The sequence below is a fragment of the Equus caballus genome, chromosome 14, assembly GCF_041296265.1.
Source record: "Equus caballus isolate H_3958 breed thoroughbred chromosome 14, TB-T2T, whole genome shotgun sequence".
NCBI classification, from domain to species: Eukaryota; Metazoa; Chordata; class Mammalia; order Perissodactyla; family Equidae; genus Equus; species Equus caballus.
This window is the reverse complement of record NC_091697.1, coordinates 42,430,012-42,457,207: the sequence shown is the minus strand read 5'-3', so window position 1 is coordinate 42,457,207 and position 27,196 is coordinate 42,430,012. Positions and strand designations below refer to the sequence as shown.

At 42.3% G+C, this 27,196-nt stretch overlaps 1 long non-coding RNA gene across 1 annotated transcript in view; it reads right to left on the bottom strand.

The window, feature by feature from the left end:
• Positions 1–3,642: 3,642 nt before the first annotated feature.
• The window catches only part of LOC111771888 (uncharacterized), a 46,945-nt gene continuing 23,391 nt past the window's right edge, over positions 3,643–27,196 (bottom strand). The window contains exons 4-7 of the long non-coding RNA XR_011425486.1: positions 19,980–20,074; positions 9,046–9,178; positions 7,773–7,855; positions 3,643–5,820 (exon numbers count right to left, since the gene is read on the bottom strand). This is a non-coding gene — a long non-coding RNA (uncharacterized lncRNA). The remainder of the gene's footprint in view (positions 5,821–7,772; positions 7,856–9,045; positions 9,179–19,979; positions 20,075–27,196) is intronic.

Here is a 27,196-nt window from a genome sequence, read left to right as displayed (position 1 = left end):
TATAAGACAATATAAAACAGTCTAACATACGAATATATTGTAAATCCCAGAGGGACAAGAAAGAATGTGGCAAAAGAAATATTTGAAAAAATAATGGCCAAGAATTTTCAGAAAATAACGAAAGACATAAAACTACAGATCAAAAGTTCAGAGAAAAACACCAAACCAGAATACGATAAACACTAAAACACACACGCACACTCACCTAGACACATCATATTCAAACTTTGTTGTTGTTAGTGCCATTGAGTTGATTCTGACTCCTAGTGACCTGACCTGTGTACCACAGAGTGGAATGCTACCTGGTCTTTTTGTGCCATCCTCTCACCTTCTGGTGCTGTACCAGACAATGCTCTATTGCCATTCACAGGGTTTTGATGGCCAATTTTTTTGAAAGTGGGTAGCCAGGCCCTTCTTCTTCATCTGTCTTGGTCTGGAAGCTCCGCTGAAACCTGTCCACTGTGGGTAACATGCTGGTATTTGAAATACTGGTGGCATAACTTTCAGCATCACAGCAACATACAGCCACCACAGCCTGACAACTGACAGATGAGTGGGGTGGTTCCCTGACTGGGAAATGGACCCAGGCTGAGGCGGTGAGAGAGCCAAATCTTAACTACTAGACCAACACCTATTCAAACTACTGACAACCAAAAGTAAAGAGAAAAACCTGAAGCCATCCAGGGAAAAAAGACCTTTGCATATAGAAGAACAAACCTAAGAAGTGCAGCATCCTCGTTAGAAATCATGCAAACTAGCAGACGATGAAGTGATATCTTGAAAATGCTGACACAAAAACACCGTCAACTCAGAATTCTACATCCAGAGAAAATATTTTCCAAAAATGAAGGAGAAATAAAGACTTTTTTGAGACAGGCAAAAACTGAGATAATTGATTACCAGCAGATCTGTGCTGCAAGAAGTGTTAAAAGAAGTTCTTCAGGGAAAAAGAATATGACATCAGACAGTTAGAGATCTACAAAAAGGAATGAAGATCTTTGGAAATGGTTAAAGGAAAGGTAAATATAAAAGATATTTTTTTTCCTTATTTTTAATTACTCAAAGAGATTTGTTATCTAAAGCAAAGTCTATCTAAAGCAATAGCCTGTGGGCTGGCTGCCTACTTCTGTGAGTAAAGTTTTATTGGTACACAGCCATGCGCACTAGTTTATATATTGTCTATGGCTACTTTTGAGCAAGAACGGTAGAGTTAATTAGTTGTGATAAAGCCAATATGGACAGAAAGCCTAAAATATTTAGTATCTGGCCCTTTAAGAAAAGGTTAGACAACCCCTGGTTTAAAGCAAGAAATTAGCAATGTATTATGGGTTTATAGCATATATAACAATAAATATATGACAAAAATAGGACAAATAGGGAAGGAGGACTCGGTAGTATACTACTGTAAGGTTCTTATACTACACATGAAATGATATAATATTATTTTGAAGTAATCTGTGATTAGTTAAAGATATATATTAAAAATCCTAGGGTAACTACTAAAACAGTTAAAAGAGGTATACATAATAAGATGGAATCTTAAAAAATAATCAATTCATCCAAAAGCAAGAAGAAAGAAGGAAAAGCAAAGAGCAGATGGAACAAATAGAAAACAATTAGCAAGATGGTAGATTTTAATCCAACCACGTCAATAATTACCTTAAACATAAATGGTCTAAACACAATAATTAAAAGACAGAGTCAAATTGGATATAAAAGCAAGATCCAACTAAATGCAGTCTACAGGAAACCCAATTAAACTATAAAAACATAAACTTGTTAAACTTAAGGGGAAAAATGTATTACATGCAAAAACTAATTTAAAGAAACCTAGAGTGGCTGTGTTAATATTAGGCAAAGTAGACTCTGGGAAAAGGAATATTGTCAGAGATAAAGAGAGACATTATGTCATGATAAAGGGGTCAATTTATCAAAACAAATCTAAATGATGTAAATGTGTATGCATCTAACAACAAACCTTCAAAATGTATGAAGCAAAAATTGATAGATTTGAAAGAAGAAATAAACAAATTCATAAATATATTTGGAGACTTCAATACTCTTCTCCTGATAATCAGTAGAACAAGCAGATGGAAAATCAATAAGTCTCTGTAAGATAAATCAACTTGACCTACTTAACATTTATAGAATGTTCCATCTAACACCAGCAGAATACACATTGTTTTCAAGTGCACATGGAGCATACACCAAGATAAACTATATTCTGGGCCATAAAACAAAGCTACAAACTTACAAGAAATGAAATCATGCAAAAAGAATGTTCTCTGACGAAAGTGGAACTAAACTAGAAGTCAATAACAAAAAGGTATCTGGAAAACCACCAGATACCTGGAAATTAAATAAAACCCTTCTAAATGCATCAAAGAGAAAGTTGTATGGATAATTTGAAAATATTTTGAATTGAACAAAAAGAAACACAATGTATTGAAATGTGTGGGATGCAGCTAATGCAAGATTTGGAGCAGCACTGTCCAATAGGAATACAATTTGAGCCACAAATGCAAGTCATATATGTATTTTTAATTTGTCTACTATCCACATTGAAGGAAGCAAAAAGAAAACAGGTGGAGTCAATTTTAGTATTATATTTTATTGGACACAATAAAAATTACTATTTCAACGTGTAATAATATAAAAATTATTAATGGTATATTTTACACTTTTTATACTAGAGTCTCAAGATCTGGTGTTTATTTTACACTATGGCACATCTCAATTCAGACTAGTCACATTTCAAGTGACTTAATAACTACATGTGGTTAGTGAATACCGTATTAATGCAGGCTTAAAGGAAATTTTATAGCATTAAATGCTTATGCTAATCAATGATCTAAGCTCCCATGTCAAGAAACTAGAAATAAAAATTTAACCCAAAGCAAGCTGAAGTGAAGAAATAACACACATAACAGGAGAAATCCAGGAAATTGAAAACAGAAAAACGATCAATAAAACCAAAAGCTATTTGCTTGGAAAGATCAATAAAATCGATAAAGCTCTTCCTACACTGATCAAGAAAAAAAGGAAGAAGACATAGATCACCAATAACAGAAATGAAAGATGGGACATCGCTACAGATCCTACTGACATTAAAAGGATAATAAGGGAATGTTAAGAACAACCTTATCCCAGTCATGGTAAATGTCTTAATTTCTGAAGTTCTACATAAATTTGTGAAATGTTTTTATACTACAGAAACCCTCCTAGTGTAACCTGCATGACATGATAGCCCCTAGCTCAGAGATCAGGAGACCTATGTTCTAGTCCTGGCTCTGAAACTCAATCTCTGGGTAACCCAACATGCAGCCTCTGGTCTCTGGCCCTCAGCTCCCTTATCTGATGCTCCATGAATTACTGGTTACTTGCTGGAGAGGTTTGACTCAGTGTACCTCCAACTGAGTTCATAAATTTTAGAGGTGAGTCAGTAAGAAACAATGGAGGAAGAGAAATCTGCGGGTTATGTATTTCAGTCAGACAAGGTGTAGAAAACAGTCTACGCATCCAGAGTAAACGTATTCAGGCCACACAGATATGTTTCATGACATCCACAATCTACTATTTACAATGCCTCAGACAATGGCTACAAAAACATCATCCTTTAGATTCAGTAATTTAATCACCAAATTTTTTTTTTTTTTTACTGATTTATTAGGTAAATAAAGGGACTCTCAGACTTGGAAGGAACTTCTCATAAGCCATATAGCAGAACTACTCCTCCCTTGATGAGTGGTTGACCTACCTCTGCTTAAATACTTTCAGAGATGGGGCATTCACTATTCCCTTCTCATCCAGCAGAAGGCAGTTCTCTGTTCTACTGAGCTTAAAATATGTCCCCCTCAACATCTCATTCATTAATGCTTATTCCAACCTCACAATATAAGCAGTTCCACTCTTGCCATTTATAGACTTAAAACCACCTTACTGAATAGCCACTGGGGAAACTGAAGATCTTCCAACAAAGAATACAAAGCCAGAAGAAACAGAAGGAAACCTCTTTTATCAAGCAATCTCATTTTCTTTAAATAAGAGTGAGGATGTGTGCATTTGGGTATATGAGAGAGGAGAGAGAGAGAGGCTCAGAAGCCCTCATAAATACCTTGGGAATGAAATCTAGATCCTAGTTGCAAATTGGCCACCTGAGGGCCACATCTTAAAAAAAAAAACAATTTGAATTAGCTACAACTATTTAAAAATTGGAAAAGTTACATACATATACATAAAATCAAGTTTTCTGGCTTCTTGTAAATTTGGAAATGTGCCTACCCTGGGCCCTCGCTCCCTGGAGATGGGGAACTTTAGACTGAACTGTGCACCCTTTTGTGGCCATGGCCCCTGCTCAAATCGCTCATGGTAGGCTGTGAGAGAAAACCACATTTTTTACCTAGTTCTGAGCAGATTGTGGAGCTCCTGGGAATTTCCAAGGAGAAAGAATCCATAATCACCATCTAAACTGAAAATGCCTGAGACGGTTTCCTCTGGACTCTCATTTTTCAAATTGAGAAAGTGGGGCTATTTCCATCCTCATCCATGTCCCTGGTAGAAATAGCGACCAAGATGGCGCCCCACAGCTCCGATGAGGGAGATTCTGACTGGGGCCTGTCTGAGAGAGGGCAGCCTCCTTGTTAACAGATTCATAATGTTTTACAGACCACTTTCACAAGTCGGTGGGAACTAGGGATTCTCCTTGCAAAAAAAACACCCCAAAACAATGGCAACCACAACAAACCAACAATAACGCATGCCTTTGCATACCGTGTTTGCACACAATTCCAGGAAGCTCAGGGATCATTGTTCAGGTTCTCAGATTAAGCCTTTTAAAAATAGAGAGCTGGGTGTTGAACTTAGTTTCCTCCTGATCTACAACTTTCGCTGTTTTTAGTACTTCAAGATGCTGTGACCATTTCTCTAAGTTGGCTAATGTCATATCTGACTCTTCCCTGTTTCTCACAGCTACCCTTACCTGGTGACATCTGTCATCTGGATGGTGATGTCCACACAAAGTAGACTGCTGCTATTAACATCCCCACCATTGATTCCCCCTTCTTTTGGTGCAGAACCCCATGTTTGACTTGAGGTATCATCCCTCTCTCACTGCATGGCGTTCTTGGTGGCATTGTCAATCAGAATTCCCCACCATTCCTTGCCCACTGGATGGGCATGTGTGATTGGACTCTCTCTCCATAGAATTTGCATCTTGAGCAGAGAGCCCAAGGATGGAAGACAGCTGGAAGAAATTTATCTCAGAGGCAGAGTCTCTTAATTCCTCTGACTCCAATCTCAGGCTTTGCCCGGTTTTGGTCTTTTTCGACATCTGCTTCTTTAGCTCTTCCTTCGACTCTGTTAGGAACCCCCAATTCCCTTTGTTTTAGCTTCTTGGCCAGAGTTGTATTCTCTTGCTTGCCACCAAAGAACCTAACGGATGAGTCCCACTTAGGTTCACCTTAATTCCACAAACATCTACTGTGCCTGGAACTTTGCATTGCGCTAGGGAGGTCCTGGCGGCCTGACTCCTGGAAACTTCTGGGGTTTGGTGGAGGGGCAGGAGAGAAGCAAGGCTGCTTGCCTTTTACTCATGGTCAGACAGACCATGGCAGGGTGGACGTCCAGGTTTACCACGAAGGCCGGCGCTTCAGCACCCGGGACATGGTGAATGGTGTGATGATCTCCAAGGGGACGTGGAATTGCAGGGGTAGGAGAGGCACATACGGCCCAAGGAGAGGAGCTTGACAGACTGGTTCAAACTGCGGACGACCAAGGGAATCAGAAAGATCCATCTACAGATACCAGTAGCCTCTGGAAGACCTGTGGAGGGATAGCAGGGAGACCAGTCATACCAGAGCATGAGGCAGAAATTGGGAATTGTTGAAACTACCTTGAATAATCCCTTAAACATCCTACAATACAGCACTGTGTTTCAAGGCCATATAGTAGAAAATATTATACACATAGCTCTAAGCATGAAAGTCTCACTCTATGAAGAGCATGAAGGGACCAAGACCTACAGAGAAGATGGTAGAGTCACACTTCCCATCTCAATCCTTCAGGGACATCTATTCAACGAGGGCAGTGATGGGTGAAACTGCCTGCACTTTAGAAATAGCTCTCCCGCTCTTTCATAATTGAGTTTGCACGCAGTCAGAGAGTGTATGATGTGTATGTTGGAAAAACTGTGTTGGGTTGCAGGAGACCTGAATGCTAATTTGGCCTCTACACTATCTAGGCCTTTACACCCCTGAACTTCATTTGCCTCATCCGTGAAATGGGGACATATACTCTGTACCTGCTAAAAGGCAGGGGCTGGATCTGATGGTCTCTGAAATTCTATGATCATGAAAAGATAACCACATGGGACTCATTTTTATCAAGAATAGAAAAAAGACACTGCTTTTTAGTGGACATAAGACTGAGAAAAGCTCAGAGATTGTGTTACTGTAATGCTCGAAAAGCCTTTAATGGTATCTCACAACCTACAAGAAAGAGTTCTAAGCTTGAGCAGGGGATTCAAAGCCCATCGTATGGCAAGTCCAATCTCCAGCCATCTCATTTCACAACAGCCGCTCCCTCTGTGTCCACCTCATGTGCTCGACTCTGCAATCATAACAGACAATTAGAGCCATTCCCCGAGCACACAATATGCCTTCACGATGGGGGCCTTTGCACGTACTCTTCCCTCTGCCAAGAGCGCCCTTTCCCTCCATTTGTAATCTGCCACGTTCCTGCTCCTTGTTCAAATCTCAGAGGTTTCTGTGACGCCTCTCTGTTCCCTGGTCAGGATTAATTCTCCTCCCTTTGAGGCCCTGTAATACTTAGCCCTCACCCAGGTGACAGAGCCTCTCACAGGGAATAAGACTTGGTTGTGTGTGTCTCTGCCTTTCTATGACGCTAGAAATGTGGCCAAATCATGCCCGCCTCCTTGAGTTGGTACTGTGTCTTCCAGGGGGTACATGGGGCTGTGATCACGACAAACGCGCTCATGCCTGCAAACCACTTAGTACATGGGAAACAATCAATACTCGCTATTCTTTCTTCTTCTTCTTAATGATGAGTGTGAATTACTCGAAAACTAAATCTAAGTTGTCACAGTGTATTTTTCTAAATATTATTTATACATTAGATTAAAAATGTGAATTTCTGTTCTTTAGGGCTAAACTTATATTAGTCAAAAATCAATTAGGGGTCACACACAAAGGAAAAAATGTATCTTGGTTTATTTATTTATTTTTTTTTAAGAAAGAGGAATGACATGTATGGGATTGCATTTTTGGGAGAAGATAATATTAATAACCAAAATTTATGGAGTCGTTTCTGCGTGACAGGCACTGTGCTAAGCTCTTTACTTGGACTTACACAGATTATTTCTGACTACAACCCTTTGAAGTGGGTACTATTATCATCCCATTTACAGGTGAGGAAGCTGAGCCATCGAGAGGGGAAGAGATATTCCCAATGTCATGCAGCTAGCAAGTCGGGAGCGTGGACTTAGACCCAGGTCTGACTCACTTCACAAACCACATTCTTAAGCATTTCATTAGGACTCAGCTAGATGGCTTCTCCATGTAAGTGAGTTCTGTGACCCACATTGTCATCACCAGTGATATGAAAGATGTGAGAGAAGCAGGAGTATTTCCTGGACCAGAAGCATTTTGGCCAGAGCAGTATGGGTCCACACAGACTTCCTGGTGGGCCTGGTAAATTAAAAGCAATTAGCACCCAATCACAGTTTTAGAGTTTATAAAGCACCTCCATAACCTCACCTCACGGGATCCTTGCACCAATCCTGGCCCCCAGGTAGACAGCGCTCAGCTGTAGCTCATCACTTGACGCTTCCTGTATCTGCCTGTAAGGACCCAACACATTTGTATTCACCCTGAGCACAGACACAGCACATTCCCAGTGAGGATGTTAATGTGAGGGCTCAGAGCAGGGAACAGAATACGAGAAAAGGTCCATGTGCCTGAGAACCTGAGCGCTTTTAGAAAGTCAAGATGGTGAGCAAAAGGAGAAGAGGCTGCTGGCCACCCTCTAGTGACATCCCCCTTACTGCCCTTTGCAATGATCCCCACATCTTGCCTGGCTTCCTGAGAAGTTGTAAGAGTGTCTATGAGATGATCTGTGGTCCCCAGATTTCACTGTAATTATGATATGTTCTAAGGGACCTTGGTTGGATTAATTGACCCAGCAACCATTACCTCTTCAGTTAACCTGAAGTCACCCTGTCCTCACTCTCAGCTCGCTAGGTTCAGGGAACTCCTGACCCCATCCCACTAAGGCATGTGATTTAGGCCCAGCCAATCAGCATACTTCATCTGCTGGCCATAGGACTGGTTCAGAATGGACATGTGACCCAAGCTGTGGGGATTAGAATTAATCCCAAGGCTTTCAATGGGCCTTTTGGAAAAGAGAAACTCTCTTTACATCAAGGTTGATGAGAGAAGGGCCGGTAACTGAGAGGCTGCCAGCAGTTATCTGCCACTGTGTGCGTGTGAAGTCTACTTGAATAAAGCCCACCCAGAGAAAAATAAACCTAGGAGATAGAGACAGACTGAGTCCTGATGATACCATTTAAGTAGCTGGATCCAGCCATGCCTGAAGTCAGATATGTGCAAGGACTTCTGTCTGCTTTTTGTTTTAAAACTTGGGCCAGTTTGGATTGGTTTTCAGTCACTTGCAAATGAGAGAACTGACTAACACATCAGTCAAAGTTGGGAAGGCACTCAGAAACCATTTGGTCCAATCCCTTTCTTTGGGAAACTGAAGTATAGAGAGGAGAAATATCTTGCCCAGAACACAGGAGAATTAATTGGCCATGTTGGACAAGAATCCAGGTCTCCTGATTTATCCGGTCTACCTCTTTCCACAGTTCAGTTTCCTGGCATCTCTTCTCCATGCTGGAGACGATCCTCATTCATACCTTGCTACTCTCCTCTGATAAGCGGAAGCCAAGCCAGCCCCACCTGCATGGCATCCTTCTGACTTGAGGCCTGATCTCACTCACCAACAGTTGGGGAGGTTGAGGGTGATGCTTGCCTGGGTGGTGACCCCAAACTTGAGGTAGCCAAGGCCTGAGGCTTATGCACAGGGTGGTGACCACGAACATCCCCCTATAAAGGATGAGTGGAAACTGGGCAGGGTCCTGAATCTTATTTTCCAGAAGCAAAACCTGCAAATGGAAGGACCATAATTACACAGTGATTCCTCATTTACATAGAGACCTCATTTACCTGCTGTTTATTATTCTAAATTCATTCATCTCAGCTATCAAAACGCTCAACAGAGAAAAAACAAACTCCAAGACAAGGCACCTCTAGGCACCAGAAACCAATGAATTATAACAAAGTCAGTGACTGAAAAGACCTTAAAAGTCACCTAGACCAGCCATCTGCACTTGAGCATCCTCACACTCAGGAAGGGCTCTGCCTCTGAGCAGTTTTGTGGTCCAGGATGGTGATGATGATGATGATGATGATGACGACAACAACGAGGATGATGATGATGATTGCTGCTACAATGTTAATAGTTAAATAAATAATAGAATCGCAGTTGAAATGCACAAGCTGTTGTCTTTGCAGGAGTTGTTCTTCTGTGCTCAGCTCACCAGGGGAAGCACCATCCCTAATTTCAGGTCTGGAAGGTGACTGACTTTCCAGCAGTAAATGCAGGTGTGCGGTCTGCAGTATCATTTTGGATTCCTTTTGCTTGGCGGGGAGAGGGGAGAGTATGTTACACACCAGAATATGCAACAGCTTCTGCCCAAAGGATGGAAAAGCGATGTAGATCATACTGGCACCAGGACTGAAGAAACCTCAGTTTCCTTATTTGTGGTATGAGTTGGTTGTCTACAAAAATCTCATATCCAGTGTCCTTTCTCTGCTTTTTGGTTGTAGAAAAAAAAAACAGTGGCAGCTGTTTTAGCTCAACTCTTTGGCATTCAACAGGCTTTGGGGTCCACTGGCATCTTTGAGGGCTTGGGAACCATAACAGGCATATATGAAGTGCTTTGGAGTTTCGTGACTCAAAGGGTGGTCAGAGGACAGCACATCGGCCTCACTTGGCAGCTTGTTAGAAACGCAGACTCTCAGGCCTCGCCTGACCTCCTGAATCAGACCCTGCAGCGTAACAAGGCCCCCAGGCGCTTTGCGTGCACGTCGGTGTCTGGGTGGCACCGCTCTGAGGCGCTCCTGATGCTGCTGGTCTGAAGACTACACTCTGCATAGCCGGGCTTCAGAGCAGTCACCCCTCACCTGGCTGATCATCAAGAGCAGCTGGGGGACTCAAAAAACCCCATAGATTCCTGGATTCCAAATCCCAAAGATTCAGATCCAGTACACCTAACGCAGAGCCTGGGAATCTGTTACTCAACAAGGTCTCAGGGTGATTCTGATGCTTGGCCGGGTTTGGGGGAGATAGCAGCTTACATTTTGTGAATACTTACTATGCATCAGGCAGGGCCTAAGCTCTTTTCATGTATTAATTGGCTTGATCCTCACGATAGCCTTAAGAGATAGGTACCAGTACTAGTCCCATTTTGAGGTGGGAAAACTGAGGCACAAAAAGTGAGGTAATTTCCCAGATTTTGAAATGGCGGAGCTATAACTAGAATTGAGGTAACATGGCTCTGGAGCAGGGTAGCTCGGCTTCCGCTTTACTGATATCGGGGGCTGTCCTGGGCATTGCAGGATATTTAACAGCATCCCTGGCTTCTATCCACCCATTGCCAGGAGCCTACTCCTCCTACTGTGACAACCAAAAATGTCTCCAGACATTTCCAAATGTCCCCCAAGAGACAAAATCACCCCAGTTGAGAACCACTGCTCTAGAGTCTATGTTTGTACCCAGTAAACTGGCTCTGCTGTCTCTCTAAGAACCACCCAGTTCTCAGCGGGGGTTCTCTACCACAGCAGCGAACAGGGGAGGACTTATTAGCCCCATTCTAAAAGGATGACTTATCCAGGGTCACGTGGCTTGTGAGTTGCAAAACTAGGTCTCATATCCACATTTCAAGCCTTTCCTTTGTTGATCCCACACGTGGTGCATGTCTGGGGGAAGTTCTTGTGCCTCGTGAAAGAGCAAAGCTGACGGCTAGAGACGGACTCTGCCCAATGGTTATTCCTCATTTCGTTTTTCTTTCTTCAAGTCTTGTCATGGATGTCTATGAGATTACTTGCCCAGAAACCCTCCCCCCACATTCTGAAGGGAACCGATCCCTCCATATCAGTTACGGTTTCTACCCGCGCTTCCCTAACAACAGTCGATGGGTTCCGGGGTGCCGCCTGACCCAAGCTGAAACAATGAATTCCTTTCTTGGATTTCCTGGGACCAGAAAGAACATCAGATTAGTCTCCTTCTGCTGTCTAAAATGGTCAAATGTAAAACTCAAGAGCTGTGGACAGAGCTGGAGTGCATCAAGAGAGAGGAATGAAGTCAACACATAGAGCCGACCTGAGAAGAGGCAGTGGAAGGCAGGATGCAGACTGACTCCTGGGTTTGCGCTGCTCCCAAGGCCTGACTGCCTCATGCTCCTTCCTGGGAGTGGCTGTTCCCTGGAAGTTCCCAGGATCCTTCTCACACAGTCTCCTTTTGTTCTCCAGTTAACTTTAAGTGAATAAGAGTCCTTATTACAGCTCTTCCCCAATAACAAAATATCTACTTGTTGAGGGGAAAAAAACCCCCCTTCTTCGTATCAGCATCTGCTTCTAAAAATCTTATGATCTGTGCAAGCAAGCTAACTGATAATTGACTTCCTATTATTTTGAATGGGATAAATTATGTCACATGACACATCAGCCCCAAACACTCAACGCATTTTTGAGATGTAGCTAAAACTCAGTAAAATATCTATATGTAAATAATGAACTGTGACATTAGGTTATAGAAGCTTACAATGTGATACTGAACGCGAATTAATCTGGTGGTTATAAAAAGTTGCTCTATCTACAGTAACGTCTTCCACATCCTCTTTGTGGATCTTCTTCATGGTTTTCAGCCCATCACGGCTCACTGTGCAGCTTTAGGTAAGTTGCTCCCTGTCTTGAAGGCTCGGTTTCCCCATCTGCACTTTAGGGGACTAGATTCTAGAAGCACCTGGCTCTACAATGGTCCATCTGGACCTGTGTGCAGGCCTTGAGTCCTGGTTATTGTTTCATTGCTGTCTTCCTTTTAGGATTAAAGAAAATTCTCTAGTTAAGCACAGGAAATGTCAATTTCTTATTCATTTGTTTATTATTATTATTATTTTTTTAAAGTTTTTTTTATTGAGGTAACACTGGTTTATAACATTATATAAATTTCAGGTGTACATCATTATATTTCCATTTCTGTGTAGACTACTGATGTTCTCCACTCAAAGACTAATTACCACCCATCACTGTATTCATGTGCCCTATCTCCCCTTTCACCCTCCTCCCTCCCCACCGCCCCTCTGGTCACCACCAATCTAATCTGTATATCTATGTGTTTATTTGTTGTTGTTGTTTTTATCTTCCATTTATAAGTGAAATCATATAGTATCTGGCTTTTTCCATCTGACATTTCACTTAGCATAATATCCTCAAGGTCCATCCATGTTGTTGCAAATGACAAGATTTCATCTTTTTTATGGCTGAGTAGTATTCTGTTGTACACATATATACCACATCTTCTTTATCCATTCATCCATTGATGGACACTTAGCTTGTTTCCAAGTCTTGGCTATTGTGAATAATGCTGCAATGAAAATAGGGGTGCAAATATCTTTTTGCATTCATGTTTTCATGTTCTTTGGATAAATACCCAGAAGCAGAATAGCTGGATCATATGGTAATTCTACTCTTAATTTTTTGAGGAATCTCCATACTGTTTTCCATAGTGTCTGCACCAGTTGACATTCCCACCAGCAGTGCTCAGGTTCCCTTTTCTCCACATCCTCTTCAACACTTGGTGTTCCTTATTGTTTTAATTATAGCCATCCTGACAGGCATTAGGTGATATCTCATTGTAGTTTCGATATGCATTTCCCTAATAATTAGTGACGTTGAACATCTTTTCATGTGCCTATGGCCATTTGTATATCTTCTTCAAGAAAATGTTCAGACATTTTGCCCATTTTTTAATTAGGTTGTTTGTTTTTTGTTGTTGAGGTGTATGAGTTCTTTATATATTTTGGATATTAACCCCTGATTAGATATACGATTTGCAAATATCTTCTCCCAGTTGTTAGGTTCCCTTTTCATTTTGTTGATGGTTTCCTTTGCTGTGCAGAAGTTTAGTTAGGTGTAGTCCTGCTTGTTTATTTTTCTTTTTGTTTCCCTTGCCTGGGGAGACATGGTATTCAAAAAGATATACCTAAGACTGATGTCAAAGAGTGTACTGCCTATGTTTTCTTCTAGGAGTTTTACAGTTTCAGGACTTAGATTCAAGTCTTTAATTTATTTTGAGTTAATTTTTGTGTATGGTATAAGATAATGGTCTATTTTCATCCTTTTGCATGTAGCTGTCCAGTTTTCCCAACAGCATTTATTGAAGAGACTTTCCTTTCTCCATTTTATGCTCTTGGCTCTTTTGTCGAAAGTTAGCTGTCCATAAATGTGTGGGTTTATTTCTGGGCTCTAAGTTTTGTTGCATTGATCTTTGTGTCTGTTTTTGTGCCAGTACCATGCTGTTTTGATTACTATAGCTTTGTAATATATTTTGAAATCAGGGAGAACGATACCTCCAACTTTGTTCTTTTTTCTCAGGATTGCTTTGGCTATTTGGGGTCTTTTGTTGTTTCATATATATTTTAACATTCTTTGTTTCATTTCCATGAAAAATGTTATTGGAACTTTGTTTGGGATTGCAATGAATCTGCGGATTGCTTTAGGAAGCATGGACATTTTAACTATGTTAATTCTTCCAATCCAAGAGCACGGAATATCTTTCCATTTCTTTGTGTCCTCTTTGATTTCTTTCAACAATGTTTTATAGTTTTCAGTGTAGAAGTCTTTCACCTCTTTGGTTAAATTTATTTTTAGATATTTTGTTATTTTTGTTTCAATTGTAAATTGGATTGTATTCTTAATTTCTCTTTCTGCTACATTGTTGTTAGTGTATGGAAATGCAACTGATTTTTCTAAGTTAATTTTGTACCCTGCAACTTTACTGTATTCATTTATTATTTCTAATAGTGTTTTTTGATGGATTCTTTAGAGTTTTCTCTATATAAAATCATGTCATCTGAAAATAGTGACAATTTTACTTCTTCCTTTCTAATTTGGATCCCTTTTATTTTTTTTCTTGCCTCATTGCTCTGGCTAGGACTTCCAATACTACATTAAATAAGCATGGTGAAAGTGGGCATCTTTGTCTCGTTCATGTTCTAAGATGGATAGTTTTCAGTTTTTCACCATTGGGTTTGATGTTAGCTTTGGGGTTTCATATATGACCTTTATTATGTTGAGGTACTTTCCCTCTATACCCATTTTAATCAGAGTTATTATCATACATTGTTGCTGTATCTTGTCTAATGCTTTCTTTGCATCTATTAGATGATTATGTGATTTTTATTCTTCATTTTGTTAATGGGGCATATCATGTTGGTTGATTTATGGATGTGGAACCATCTTTGCATCCCTGGAATAAATCCCACTTGATCATGGTGTATGATCCTTTTAATGTATTGTTGCAGTCAATTTGCTAGTATTTTGTTGAGGATTTTACCATCTATGTTCATCAGTGATATTGGCCTATAATCTTCTTTTTTGTGTTGTCCTTGTCTGGTTTTGGTATCAGGGTAATGTTGGCCTTGGAAAAAGAGTGAGGAAGTGTCCCCTCCTGTTCAATTTTTTGGAAGAGTTTGAGAAGGATAGATATTAAATCTTCTTTGAATGTTTGGTAGAATTCACCAGGGAAGCTGTCTGTTCCTGGACTTTTGTTTTTTGGGATGTTTTTGACTACTGTTCTGATTTCCTTACTAGTGATCAGTATATTCAGATTCAGATATATTCAGAAGAAATAGAGATTTCTTCTTGATTCAGTTTTGGAAGATTGGATGATTCTAAGAATTTATCCATTTCTTCTAGATTATCCAATTTGTTGGTGTATAGCTTTTCTTAGTATTCTCATATAATCCTTTGTATTTCTGTGGTGTCTGTTATAATTTCTCCTCTTCCATTTCTGATTTTATTTATTTAAGCCTTTTCTCTGTTTTTCCTGGTGAGTCTAGTTAAAGGTTTGTCACCTTTGTTTGTCCTTTCAAAGAACCAGCTCTTAGTTTCATTGATTTTTTCCTATTGCTTTTTAAGTCTCTATTTCATTTATTTACACTCTGATTTTTATTGCTTCTTTCCTTCTTCTGATTTTTGGCTTCATTTCTTCTTTATTTTTCTAGTTCCTTTTGGTGTATTGTTAGACAGTTTATTTGAGATTTTTATTCTTTCTTAACGTAGGCCTATATTGCTACAAATTCCTCTCTTAGTGCCACTTTTGCTGTAGCCCACAAATTTTGGTATACTGTATTCTAATTTGTCTCCAGGTATTTTCTGATTTCTCCTTTCATTTCTTTGTTGACTCAATAGTTGTTCAGTAGCATTTTGTTTATTCTCCACATATCTGTGGCTTTTCCATTTTTCTTCTTGTTGATTTCTAGTTTCATGCCATTGTGGTCAGAAAAGATGCTTGGTGTTATTTCAATCTTCTTAAATTTATTGAGACTTGTTGTGGGCTAATATGTGATAGATCCTGGAGAATGTTCCATATACATTTGAAAAGAGTGTGTATTCTGCAGTTTTTGGATAGAATGTTCTGTATACATCTACTAAGTCTATCTGGTCTACTGTGTCACTTAAGGCCAATGTTTCCTTATTGATCTACTCTTTGGGTGACCTATCCATTGATGTAAGGGGAGTGTTAAAGTCCCCTACTATTATTGTGTTACTGTCAATTTCTCCTTTCATGTCTGTTAATAATTACTTTATGTATTTAGGTGCTCCTAAGTTAGGTGCATAGATATTTACAAGTGTTATGTCCTCTTGTCAGATTGTTCCCTTTATCATTACATAATGCCTTTCTTTGTCTTTTGTTACAGTTTTTATTTTAAAGTCTATTTTGTCTGATGTAAGTATTGCTACTCCAGCTTTCTTTTCATTTCCATTTGCAAGAAGTATCTTTTTCCATCCCTTCATTTTCTGTTTGTGAGTGTCTTTAGGTCTGAAGTGTGTCTCTTGTACGCAGCATATTAGGGGGTCTTGTTTTTTTATCCATTCAGTAACACTATGTATTTTGATTAAAGCATTTAGTCCATTGACATTTGAAGTAGCTATTGATAAGTATGTACTTACGTGCTTATACATTTTGTTACTTTTTTCTGGATGTTTTTGTAGTTCTTTGTTCCTTTCTTCACTTGCTTTGTTCCCTTGGGACTTGATGGCTTTCTTTAGTGTTACATTTGGGTTTCTTTCCCTTTATTTATTATTTTATGTATTTATTACATGCTCTCAGTTTGTGATGACCTTGAGGTTCATCTATAATAGCCTACATAAATAGCAATCTAATTAAGTTGATTATCTCTTTAAGTCTGACCTCTTACTAAAAGCCCTACACATTTACTACCCCATCCCCACGTTTTGTTTTTGATATCATATTTTATCTTTTTTATTTTTGTGTATCTTTTAACCTCTCATGATGGAAATAGATAATTTCAGCACTTTTGTCTTTTGACCTTCATATTTGATAGGTGGTTGATCTACTACTTTTATATTTGCCTTTATCAGTGATTTTTTTTCTTTGATAATTTTCTTATTCCTATGGGTGTCCTTTTCTTTTCCACTTAAATAAGTCCCTTTAACAATTCTTATAAGGCCGGCTTAGTGGTGATGAACTCCTTTAGTTTTTGCTTATCTGAAAAACTCTTTATCTCTCCTTCCATTCTGAATGATAACCTTGTCAGGTACAGTATTCTTGGCTGTAGGTTTTTTTCTTTTCAGCACTTTAAATATATCATGCCACTCCCTTCTAGCCTGTAAGGTTTCTGCTGAGAAGTCAGCTAATAGCCTTATGGGGTTTCCTTTGTATGTAATTTATTGCTTTTCTCCTGCAGCTTTTAGGATTCTCTCTTTATCGTTAATTCTTGACATTTTAATTATAACAAATCTTGGTGTTGACCTCTTTGGGTTCATCTTGTTTGGTGCTCTCTGTGCTTCCTGTACTTGGATGTCTGTTTTCTTCCCTAGGTTAGGGAAGTTTTCAGCTATTATTTCTTCAAATAGATTCTCTGTCCCTTTGTCTCCCTCTTCTTCTTCTGGGACATCTATAATATGGATATTAGTACACTTGATGTTGTCCCAGAGGTCTCTTAGATTGTGTTAAATCTTTTTAATTCTTTTTTCTGTTCAGCTTGGGTGATTTTCTCTAACCTTTCATCCTCCTTGCTGATCTGTTCTTTTGTATTATCTACTCCGTTGTTGATTCCTTCTAGTGAATTTTTCATTTCCATTATTGTATTCTTCTGTTCTGTCTGGTTCTTTTTATATTTTCCAATTCTTTGTTGAAGTTCTCACTTTGTTCATCTATTCTCCTCCCAAGGTCAGTGAGCATCCTTATGAGTATTAGTTTATATTCTTTATCAAGTAGATTGTTTATCTCTGTTTTGTTTAGTTCTTTTTCTGTTCCCTTATTTGGAACATATTGCTTTGTCTCTTCATCTTGCCTACTTCTCTGTGCTAATATCTATGTATTAGGCAGATCAGCTATGTCTCCCAATCTTAGAAATGTAGCCTCATGTAAGAGATGTCTTACGGGGCCCAGCAATGTGTTCCTCTCTTGTCATTCCTGCCAAATGCTGCAGGAGTGAGCCCTGTGTGAGCTGAGTGTGCTTTTCTGTTGTAGCGGGGTTGCCATTGCTGTGAGCACATGGTAGGCTAGGTTGGGCCCCAGGCTGGTTGGTTGTAAGGCTCAGCTGATTGCAGCTGCTATGGTTAATTTATTGGGTGGGGCAAGCCCTGGCATGGCTGGCTGCAAGGTCTAATCGCACATAACTACTGCTGTTATTCTGTTAAGCGTATCAGGCTCCCAATGTGACTGTTTGCTAGGTTCAGGGGCTCACAATTGCTGCAGGCCCCCAGTGTGGCTTCCTGTGGTGTGTGGCTGTTATCGGCTCTCTTTCGGGCAGGGCAGGCCTCTGGTCAGATCTGGCTATGCTGTCTTGTGGTACACAGCTGCTTCAGGAGTGCAGATGGGTGGAGCTGACCCCAGGCACAGCAGCGTACAATTGTTTCAGGCATTGGAAGATGGAGCAGATCCCCTGTGTGGCTGTTTGCAATGGCCAGTGGCACAAGTCTCCTGTGGACCCACATGGCCCGCTGCCCACAGGCCCACATGTCCCTCCACTGTGGACCCACAAGCATGCCCCAACTTGGATCCTCCTGCCCTACCACCAAGGTCCCACACACCCCACCTACACAGCCCCACAAGTTTGCTGCGGGCCTCCCGGTTGGTGAGGCCAGTCCCTGGGGCAGGTTGCTTGACCTGGCTGCACTCAATTGCCTTAGGTGCTCTACTAGGAGGGGCAAACCCATGCACTAACAGGCTATCAGAAGGAATCCAATGGTGGCTGCCAGCATCTGTGTCAGCATCTGTGTACTAGGTCACAATAACGGCTGCCCCAATTTCTCAGTCCCTGCCTGCTGCCTCTCTGAGATCTGCTCCACGCTTGGCAAGCGAGTCTCTTTTACCAATGGACTATGCACTTTTCTATCCAGGGTTTTTATGTTGGTTTTTGGATCGGGTGAATCTGCGTGGGGGCCATTTAAGAGGTTTTCCTTTCTCTGAAGTTCTATAGTTTTTCTGGGCATATTCCATGTTGGTTTTTAAAGCCAGCAAAGCCAGGTATCATGGGATCTTGGCTGTGCTGCATCTAAGAGCTCAGATGCCTACTGTGGCATAGCTCCCCTGCTCAGATCCCATGCTCCCCTGGGAAAAGCTCCCTACCTTTGAGATGGCTCGCTGCCGGTGAAGCATTGCACCTTGGGTGTGGTTTTTGCCCTCAGCAGGGCTGTATTTCTGCCTCTTCCACCCCATCGGTGTTGTCCCTTGCTGTGGGGGTGCTTTTTATCCAGTTTCCAGATCTTTTTCAGAGGAAATTGTTCTGCAGGTAGTTACAGATTGTTGTGCCCGTGGGAGGAGGTGACTTCAGCTCTTCCTACTCTGCCATCTTCCAAACTTCCTGAAAATGTCAATTTCTTGTACAGGTTTCCGACCGCCGGCTATCTGAAAGTAGTGTTCCTATGAAACCTTTTGTAAACTGAAATGGTGTAAAATGAAAAAACCGTTACCTTAGGACACATCTTGCTCACGGATGCACAAAATAAATCGAGATAAAAAGCACAGATGCCCGCAGACACGGTTCAGAGCTATGGCGGCTTAACGCTGAGATGCTGAGTGTAGTTCCGGGGGGAACCCTTTGGTGGCGCCCCGCCTGCTGCGCGGGGTGCGCTGCCTCCATAATGAACAGCTGGCTGCAAAGCAAACGCTGAATGCTGTTTTCACGTTTTGCCTTTTTTCATAAAACCAAAAATTCTCTTTGGATTTCTTTTGGGTATTGAAGACAGGTACAAAGGCAGGTCTTTTGTAAAAGCAAAGTGGCATAAAGCAAACTTTTGAAAATACTGTACATTAATTTGCTTCAAGAAGCTGCCTCTCTAGTTGACCATGCAGTCGTTTCTTTAGGGCTGTGGTTCTCAAACTTTCATATACAACGGAATCATCTGGATGTCTTGTTAAAACAGACTCCCTCCCTAGAGTTTCGGATTCAGTAGGTGGGGGTGGGGCTGAAGAATCTGAATTTCTAACAAGTTCCCAGGTGACGCTGATGCACACGGACTGGGGAACAACTTAAAGAACAAGAGTTTTAGCACATACGAAAGTAGTGATATTAATTAGGGTTGTATTTCCCGGGACCTCACTGGGACCCACCTTCCCACCCCATTCCAGGCAAGGAGAGGACAAGGTACCTCCTCCAGTGGGTGTGGTCCCAGAGCCAAGTGCAGGTGCTGGCCTCCGGTGCTGCATCACTGCATCCCCATGGCCCAGAAAGGGCTTGTTGACCCTGTGGAGAGAGCACGGGAAACAGGGCCTTGTAGAGTTCAGAGTATATTCTGGGGAGAGAGCAAGACAGGCACAAGGCTGAATGGAAAGATGTACAGTAGGGGCCCTGGCAGAAATGGTAAGGGCCAAGGCCCAACGATGCCCACTGTGCCACTCGTTTCTCTGGAGAGACCTGAAAACCATTCACTAATTCATTTTAGATATTTAGTGAGTGGCTACTGAGCATCTGGAGCTGTGCAAGCCACCAGGATACATATCAGTGAATAAGACAGGCAGGGCCCCATCCTTCTGGAGCTATCAGTCAAGTGAATTGATGAGTCCCATGTATTCACTGAATGCAAGGAGACGCTCAAGCCCAGAGGGGGCACGGCACTTGTCCAAAGTCACACAGTGAGCTGGGGCAGAGTCAAGACCTGATCTCAGGTCTCCTGGCTCCCACAGTAACGATTTTCCTATTACACCTGCTGCTTCCCTGGACCACACAAATTGCTGTTTTTTGTGCCAGTAATGAAGATTATCATGTACACTCCCCCTTGGACAACGGTTTTTACCAGGAGTGCCAGGGTTCATACTCTAAGGAGCACATCAGAATTTCAGGGGAATGAGAAGGAGTGTGATTTCTTTCCATTTAATTAAAAAAATAGCAATGATGAATGCCTATTATAAAAAAGTCAAATGGTACAGAAGTACCTAAGTAAAAAAGGAACATCTCTATTCATACCCTCCCCCTGCCTCATCCCAATCTAAGTCTTCTCCCCACTTCTTTCCTCAAAAGTAACTACTTTTAACAGGGTGGTGTGGTTAAGCTCAGACCTTTTCTATATGTTTATAAATGTTACATATAATAACTTATAAAGATATATATAAACAGGTTATTTTTAAAACCTTGAAGAGTTTTAAAAAACACATTCAATATTATTTTAAAAATTGTGTGTGGAAAGTGAAAAAAGGACACTCCTTTTGTGATGGAAACTGCAGAGAGAAGCACTGAACAAACTCCTGGCCGATGGGGCATGATGCAGAGGCCTTGTTCTGGTACGCATATAAAGACAGGTAGCGGGAGGAGGGGCAAAGATGGCGGTAGAGCTAAAGCAGAGGAAGTCTTGTTTGCAACATGGCTGGCGGGCTCTCACCCATGGTGGAAATGGTGGGCACAGTTCGCTAGGTCACCCATGCAGTGCACGGCCGTGAAGCCTGTCACCAACAGGCTGAGGGGACCCAGCTGGAGATGGGAATGTGGGCGGAAGAGAGAAAGGTGTGTAGGTATGTCAGAATGAAAAACACAGGACAAAAACGGATTTGTCAAGGAAATGAGAAGACAAGCCATAAACTGGGAGAAGATATTTGCCAAAGACATATCTGAAAAAGGACTGTTATTTTTCTTAAAACCCAACAATAAGAAAATTAACAATGCAACAAAAAACGGGCAAAAGACCTGAATAGATGCCTCCTCAAAGAAGGCAGATAAGCATATGAAAAGATGCTTCACACCATACATTATCAGAGAAATGCAAGTTAAAATAACATGGAGATATCACTATACACCTATTATAATGGCGAAAATCCAAAATACTGACAACATCAAGTGCTGACGTGGATGTGGAGCAAGAGGAATGCTCGTACGCTGCTGGTGAGAATGCACAGGGGTACAGCCAATTTGGAAGACAGTTTGGTGGTTTCTTACAAAACCAAACATACTCTTACCATATGATTCAGCAATGGCATTCCTTGGTATTTACTCAAAGGAGTTCAAAACTTATGTCAACACAGAGACCTGTGCATGAATGTTTATAGCAGCTTTATTTATAATTGCCAAAACTTGGAAGCAGACAATTTATCCTTCCGTAAGTGAGTAGACAAACTCTGGTACGTCCAGACAATGGAATACTATCCAGTGCTAAAAAGAAATGAGCTATCAAGCCATAAAAAGACATGAGGGAACCTTAAATGCATATTACTAAGTGAGAGAAGCCAATCTGAAAAGGCTACATACTGTATGATTCCAACTAGATGACATCGTGGAAAAGGCAAAACTACAGAGATAGTAAGAAGATCAGTGGTTGCCAGGGGTGCAGGGTAAGGTGAAGCACAGAGGATTTCTAAGGCAGCGAAATTATCTTGTATGTTACGATAATGGTGGATACGTTCACACATTTGTTCAAACCCATAGAAGGTACAACATCAAGAGTGAATCTTAATGTAAACTATAGACTTTGAGTGATAATGATGTATTAACGTAGATTCATCGATTGTAACAAATGTACCACTTGGGCATGAGATGCTGGTAGTGGGGCAGGCTGTGAGTGAGTGGGGGCAGAAGTATATGGGAAATCTGTACTTTCTGCTCGATACTGCTGTGAACCTAAAACTGCTCTAAAAAATTGAAGTCTATCAAAACAAAACAAAGCACCTGAATATTTAAGAAATGTAGACCGGGGCTCTAAGAACTCTGCAGTTTGTATTATTATTGATGCAAGTATATAACTAATCTCACATGGGCAGACAATAAGACACTACAGGGAGTAGACCAAGGCTGGAGCAGTAGGTGGCCACCAGCAAAAGAGAAATAGGATAAAGAAGGGCTCTAAGCCCTCCATTCATGGGCTCCATCGGCATACTAAAGACTAGTACACCAGATGGCTGTATATATTTGTGCTCATGATAACTGCAAACAAAATGATGGTAACTGTTGTAAAATAAACAAATGAATAAAGAGAATTTGTAAGTGTCCCCCCCAACCCCTTACTCCACCATGCGGCTTGTGAGGCAATGGAAGGAGCCCTGTGCTGGGAGCCCAGTGCCTGGTTCCCATTCTGGCATTGCCTCTGGTTTGCTGTCCCACCTGGAATAAGTCCCCTCCCCTCTCTAGGCCCATTTTCTATTTGTGTAAAGTGGGCTTGCAAGCCTCAAGGCTCTCTTTTACTTCTTAAGGTTCTAAGCGTTAGTTCCTGGGAGCAAAACTTCCTGCACATTTCCGAAGATAAGAGTAATTAATTAGAGGGACCATGGAGGATGTTGCCTGAGTGCTATCATCTCATTTAATCTACAGAACAACTCTGTTCGCAGCCCCATTTTACAGATGGGGTGACTGAGGCTCAGGGATCTGGGCCAGTGGTGGCATCAGGATTCAAAGGCAGACTCCTCTGCCCTCCCTCGCAGCCACTCTGCAGGGAGAGCCTCAAGCCTCTGTTGCCTGGGAGAGGAGAACAGAGAAGATAAAATAAAAGTCCTTTGTGCTAGACAGGAAATGGGTCTGAGCATGGAGATCTCCCAGTCACCGCTGACGTCACAGAGAGTGATGACAGAGCTCAGAGGTGCAGCAACCTTCAGAGAATGGGTGGGGTGGAGGTTTCAGCAACCTGGAGGAAGAAAGGCGGAGGCCGGACTGTAGGAGCAAAACTGACCTCCTGAGATAAGAAGGCATTTAAGGGAAGACAATACCGACTTCCAAGTCAAAGGAGAAGTTCAAGGGTTACCGCTCCACAAGACTGTCCAGAGAATTCATAACCTTTTCTTCTTGTTCTGAATCTCAGATTCCTTTCTCATGAAATAAACTGATCCTTTCAGAAAAAGAGCAGATATTCATCATTAGGCTTGGCCTACGATTTCATGAGGTTTCTGGAATTCCTAAGGGCCTGTGGAGACTAACGAGAGGAGAGTAATCACTAACCAATAATTATGGTAATAATAATAGCGGAAACCATTTAATTGTCAAGTACTCTAACGTTTATGAAACAACTTTACAGACGTTACTTAATCTTGCCAATAAATAGGCTACCAGTTCCCATTTTTACAGGTGAGAAATCTGAGACTCAACCGAGCCAGGGGAGGGAGTGGCTGCACTTGGGCAGATTTCTTTTTAGGACAATGCAATTTGTTCTAAAATTAGATTGCGGTGATGGTTGCACAACTTTGTAAATTTATTAAAATTCATTAGCTTGTACACTTGAAATGAGTACATCTCATGGAATGTAAGTTATACCTCAATAAAGCTGTTAAAAAAGCTGCCAGCCATGGAAAATGGCCAAAGGGCTTGCTCAAGCTGGCATGGCTCACAGGTGGCAGAGCTGGGTGAACGCAGAATTTCCAGCTCCCAGGAGTGCAGGGGACTCCTGAGGGACAAATGGTCACAAGGACACGACGTCAAACTGTGTCTGGTGTCACCTGAGTGAGGCTTGCTTTCAGGCTAGTGTCAGAACACCAAAGGCATCACCACCCACTTTCCCCCAGCAATCAGGACCACTGGCCCACTCTCTTTCAAGACGCCTGTGTTCTTCGTGGTGGGGGTGCCCAAGACCCCGGGCCAGTGTTGCCTTTCCCTATGTGGATCAGGGTTTGCAGCAGCCTGAGGAGGGAAAAGAAGGGAGACTTGAAAGAAGCCGGTCACTGCTGACCTTGGCCCAGAACCAACTGCTTCGGGCAGAGCTGGTAGACAGGCTCAGGGTGTGGGTGGATCTCTCAACGCCGTAGGAGTCATAGTGGGAAGCAGCTGGGACACCAGAGTGCCTGGTATAGAGAGGAACTGTGCGAATGTGGGAGCTGGTGGATGGATGAAGCGTGTGACCAAAACCAAACCAAACCCAACCAAACCCCAATGTGCCATGAGTCTGTATTTACAAAAAATATATCTAGAAATAGGGAGTCGATAGCCTTACTTGGTTCTGCAGAACTCAGGCCAGACCTGGACTATAGACTTAGTTATCTTTTAAAAAATACAGTTTATCAAAATAAGTATTATATGTACATGGCAAAAACACAAATACTGCAAAACTTTATAGAGTAAAAAATAAACCTTCCCACCCATGATCCCTGGAATCTCAATTCTCCATTCCAGAAACAACCACTGTCAACAGTTTCTTGTGTGGCTTCTCTCTCTCTCTCCCTTTCTCTCTCTCACTCTCTCAATATAGATAGATAGATAGACTTTGATATGCACATATAGGTATATATGTACCACACACACACTGACACTTTTTACGGTATTAAACTCACTTCCACTCTTATTTTTTAACAAGCAAGAGTGTGCATATCGGTGCATAATAGATGTGGTTCGTTCTTCATTCTTTTTGACAACTGAGTAGTATTTCATTGGCTGTCTCAAAGTTTACTTAACCAGCCCCTATTGGGAGTATTTTAGTTATTTCTGGTCTTTTGCCACTCCAAACCAAGCTGAAATGAGTAATCGTGCACGTATGATTTCATACCTATGTGAGAGCTTGTCTGTGAGGTGCGTTCTCAGAAGCAGGATTAGTGGGTCCAGGGTATGTGCTTTTAAAGTTCTGATAGACACTGGCAAATTACTGTCCAAGGAACCGTGCTCACTGCTTCCCCACCAGCAGACGGCGAGAGGGCCTGTCTCTGCCTGTTCTGGCAAACACGGTGCATCACATTTTTTTGTCCTGTGTCACCCTCTGAGGAGTGAGAGCGGCAGCTCCTTGCGGGGACAGCATTCCTGGACTTGGTTCCTTGTTCCTCACTTTATTAAGGAACTTGTCAGATGGGAACTTGTCTGAAGGTGAGAGTTAGGTAGTCAGGGACCAGGAGACTATGTCTTGGAGAAGAGCTTGACAGGACTCAGTGGAAACCAGGACCGCCAGACTCTGTCCCTCCTGGATGGGCTGTCATGGGAATGAGGGAGCAGACAGTGCTGTGCATCCAGGTGAGCAGAAGAAGGTCAACAACAGGGGTATACCACAGCACACGGCTTTCATCTTAATCTAAGAAAGCACTCACGCGGCTGGACCCGTGGCCAAGTGGTTAAGTTCACACATTCTGCTTCGGGTTTCGCCTGTTCAGATCCTGGGCGCGGACATGGCACCACTCATCAAGCCATGCCGAGGTGGCGTCCCACATGCCGTAATTAGAAGCACCTACAACTAGAATATACAACCATGTACTGGGGACACTTTGGGGAGAAGAAAAAAAAAGATTGGCAACAGATGTTAGCTCAGGGCCAATCTTTGAAAAAGGCGGGGCGGGAGCGGAGAAACAAAAAAGAAAAAAAAAAGAAAGCAAGCACTCAGATCTCTCCAGCCCCTAGAAGCCTTCTGGGGTAGTGAGCTACCTGTCAGCAGGGGTATTCAAGCAGAGATCAGGGATGCAAGACAGGGTTGACCTGCTGTCAGTTTCTATTCCCACATCCTTTCGATGTGTCTTTCTGTACTGAGAGGCTGAAAACGGAAGAGTTAGTTACATCTCCTAGACTCCCGAAAGCGACAGTTCTAGCTATGAAATAGGAAGGTTAAAATGGGGCAGAGAATATCTGCTGCTTTCAGCTGTTTTCTGCTGGCAGGAGAGTGTAAAGAGGAGGGGTTTTCCATAGTGTGAACCTGGCTCCAGCCTTGAGTGTGTCGAGAGGCAGCTCCCGCAGCCATGGCGGACCCGGGTCCTGATCCCTGGGACACAGCTGCAGCCTTGGCTTCCTGACCCCAGAGTCCCTGGGGACTCCTGGTTCCCTGCCTTCCTGATTGTGGGGGAGGTCATGGGGATGACCTGGTGGCCACTTCAGAAGCATTGCTCTGGGAATCCTTCCCGGAAGTCCAGCCTCCAGCTCCCTCCTCCAACCATCAAATGGCTAAATAAGCTCCTAATTCCCATTATGAAGTACATTTCTGTCCTTTTTCTGCCTAAAATACTAAGTTTCCTACCCTAAATCCTGACCAATAGGAGGCAGGGATGTCCAGGACAAGATAACCTCGAGGTGCCTCCCTACTCTCAATTTCTATGACCTCATGGCACTGTCCCCCAGCAGAAAAAGCCGTCCTCAGAAACTGAGGGCGATGAGGCGATGCTGGGAGGCGCAGGGGGTGGCCCAGCCCCCACCTCACCCCGCTGACTTCTCTCCAGGCCCTGGCTGGCCAAGCAGCAGTGAGTTTGATGTGTCGCGGTGGCCTCCCTGATCCATTGTTCTTCCTTGTTCCCTTGGCACGGAGCCCAGCTCTGCATCCCACTGTCCTCAGGGTTCCAGGACAGGCAGCCCAACCTTCACTTGGGGGTGTTCTGGGGACATGTGATAAAGCACATTTCCTCCCTCTGCTGCCTTGTGGGCTCCCGAGGAGAAAGCTCCTGACGAAATGGCCAAAGCTGTGACAGAAAGGCCACAAGATGCCAGAAACAGACTCTG